Consider the following 3,813-nt stretch of genomic DNA (forward strand, 5'->3'; position numbering starts at 1 on the left):
AAATAGCAACAACGAATGGAGAAATTGACAATGACTTATTTCTCATAAATCTACTTGACCGAGCATTTACTTTACAAGTTCAACCTCTTAGTCTTACATATCCCCCTTTAAGAGAAGAGGGCGGAGGGAGTGTATTTATATTAGCTTCCCTTCACCATTCAAAGATAGTGGTACAAGGGAATGTGATACTTGTCCCATCAATGATCTTTTCTTTCAATTTTTAGGAGATGAGTGGGCAAATAGGTGAAGTTTGCTGTTTAGGCAGGTCATTTAGCATTTAGAGGGTGTTTGGATGCAGCTTATTGCTGCGTCCACGTTTTGCCCCTTTTTTTTTTTTTTTTACTCACTGCTGTGAGGGACAAGCGCGCAGTGTGCGTACTGTGCATGTACTTTTTTAGCAATTTTTTATTAAAAGTGGGTCCCGCAACACTATTTACACATTTAAAAATTATTTTGCTACAGTGTTTTCAGTTTTCAGTTTTCAGTTTTCAGCAATAAGTTCTATCCAAACGGACCCTTAATGTTGGTTCTGCTTAGGAGATGTAACTATTTAATGTAGAGATAATTATTGCTGACTTTAGGTGCTTCCTGCTCTTCTTCCTCGGTCTTTTTATTATCCCTACCTTTTTACTATGGTAGTTGGGTCCTTGGCCAATTTTTGAGGCGGTATGATACCTCAGCTAACTCTTGTCTCGTCGGACATAGCCTTGGGACCTTTGTCATATATGAGCTTGGAATATGGCCCCTCGTAGTGTGGAACTAGTAGTCTAGTATTGGGCCAATCCCTTAATGCTGCTTCCTTCTGCCTAACTGGCCTAGGCCTTTGGTCTTGTGATCCAATTTTCTCCCCCCATAATTTTTATTTAAAATAAAATAAACCAATAATAATAAATTCATTGAAATACACTATAAAGACTTTCTCCTAATTTTCTTATGTTAAAAAATTCACTAAACTACAAATATACCATTTTGAATTTCTTACTGGCCATAAAAGAGGACATGAAATTATTATTTTTAAACTATTTTGTTCTCTGAAAGTAACCTTTTTTTTTATAGTTAAATTCTCCAAAATCAACCTTTTTTTAGTAGATTCTGTTAAGTTTTTAGACCCCTTAAAACAACCAGTTTAACCTAGTTATTTAGCCAAGTTATTAACTTAGGTAAACTATGCAGATCTAGGTTAACACAAAACAATCATATCAAGCAAAGCAGCGGAAATATAAAGAACACAATAATATGATGACCTAGGAAAACTAAAACGGTAAAAAACCTGAGGAGGATTTAACCTAGCTATCCTCAAGGTAAAACTGAATCCATTATGAAAGAATTGAAGTTTACACAATAGCGACTTAGACCACTAACATCCTATTGCTACCTCGAGTAGGAAACTTACTACCACGACCACGTGACAGCTCCGAGTCCACAGACTACTTCCTTCTTGGATTCCTAGCAAGCACAAGCACTCCCGCTTGTATATCTTTAAGTTCTTAATGCAACAACTGAATGATCATCAAGTTCTTTACATAGTCTTGATCCTTGATAACCCTAAGTATGTGTGAAGGCAAACACCTCTAGATCTCACAGAAGATTCACACACACAATATCAACAACAAAAAAGACTCTAGAGAGCTTTTGGGTACAAACCCTAGATCCAAAAAGAGGCACACTCTTCTCTCTTTTTAGAAGCCTTTAAAAAAGTGTTTAGGCTTTCCTTTATATAGTGGGAGCAATAGATCTGAAACGCTAATCCTTAATGGGCTTGGGCTGAGTTAAAAAAATCTGCAGAAAAAGAATCTGCATAACTTTCGATCGGTCGAGTCTAATTCTCGATCAATCGAGTTAGGCAGAATTGCATAGTAAATTTTGTAGCAACCCGATTCCAACTTTACATATAAGGCACATACTTTGAGTAGTCTAAACAAGACTAAAAACGTTTTGATCATGGTTTGCCAACATTACAAATAAGAGTTCTAATACATTTAAACCTAAAGGTCTTAGAACCTAACAGATTCATGTCTAAAATTTTAAAAGTCAAATATTTTTCATTGAAAAATTGAGTGTATTATTTTCCTTAAAGAAGAAGGGGCATGATTCTTTCACACAACTTATTTTACATCTACCTTTCACATTTTCAATGTGTATATCATCTTTTACCTTTTAAAAAGTGTATTCTCACGCCTATAATTATGGATGTGTGGAAGTGTGTGAGAAAATATAACTGAAAGAAGAATTCAAAAAAGAAAAAAGAAAAAAAAAAGAAACACGGACTATACTTTACTTCAAATCACCTCTAGCTCCTTGGAAAAACTTTGCATAGGCTCTTTGTCAATCACCTTTATGTAAATTCAATGACGTCTATTCATATCCTATTGAAGTTCATATAATGAAAGGAATAGACTCTTTGTCAAATTGTCACAACCTTTATGCAAATTCAAATATGTCCACGCATTTATACTATGAAGCTTCTTAAATTTGCACAACCTTTATGTAAATTCAATGATGTCTATCCATTTAGCTACAAAGAAAGTATGCTAAAATTAAAGTTGCTTATTTTCTAGCCCTTGTTGATTAAATTAACACAAACTTTCTTGTCATGCCCATCCATTTGCCTAGTAGTGTCAGATAATGAATTGGAAGGTAGCCACTTGTGGACTCAACATGATAAAAATAGAGTTCCGTGTTGGCTTCCTATGATGTGAGATGTGACGAAGATGACCATCTCTTGTCCATATTCAATTACATGTCGCAATACCATCACAAAGAATTCAATGGGTACACATACATACTGGGTGAGGTGTCACTGACTCATAACGGCCATTTCACTTATTGACTGGTTGTTTCTTCTTTCTTTTCTTTTTGACAGTTAATAGTTACAACATAGGGTGAAAGATTTGAACTTTGAATGTCTTGAAAAAATTAAGAAATATCAACTAGTTGAGTTATATGGCTTTTAACTTTGACGGGTTACTTAAGTTTTGATTTAATTTGCAACTAATCAGGAACTTTTCAAAACATGTACTGAGTCATAACTCATATGTGATGCTTACCCAAAAAAGCATAGGATTCTAATTATAAATTTATGTATGAAAGCAATCTGCTTGAATTTGAGTTAAACAATAGAGCTGATCTACCCCACTTAATATGGATCATGACCATTCAATTTAAGTCTATTTCAATTTAAATCCTGGATTTATAAGTGTGGGGTACTAAAATTCTATGGTCGCGTCATCAACTTGTCATCAAAGGATGTTTTACTGTATGGAAAGAGTTTTGGGAAATGATCTAGCATTGATGTGACTGAAGAGCTTGGGATTGCCACCACATTCAATGCATTTTACTAAACCTCTTAACTGCATTTATGTGGAGAAAACCCTTGAATAGTGCTGCCTTGGTTGCCGCATCTCACAGGGTTACAGGGAAAGTGGTTGATGAGACTTGCACTTGAGTGGTGGCCTGCGTGATCAACAAAAGGAAGGACAGGATCATCCGAAAGGGCCTATATAAGGTAGAAGGTCCCCCTAAGAAATGGACTGGAGAAAAATGGCAGAGAAAAACACTGTAACACAAAAGAAAGGAAATTGTAAACAAGACTGATAGTGATATATTCAAGAACAAAACCTCCTCGGACCTATCCAAGGAGAATTATCCTTCTTAATTCGGAAACTGCCTTCTATTTTTCTTGGTCTCATTGTTATCCTTGGCCCATGATAAATGCTATCTTATCCATGAAAGCCTAGTTTAGGAGCCTACTCTCTAACAAATTCATTTTGTTAGGCTATTTGGGTCTGGGTCCTTCAATCGTTTGGGCTCAAG

Source organism: Castanea sativa, chromosome 7 (genome assembly GCF_040712315.1).
Source record: "Castanea sativa cultivar Marrone di Chiusa Pesio chromosome 7, ASM4071231v1".
In the NCBI taxonomy this organism is placed as follows: Eukaryota; Viridiplantae; Streptophyta; class Magnoliopsida; order Fagales; family Fagaceae; genus Castanea; species Castanea sativa.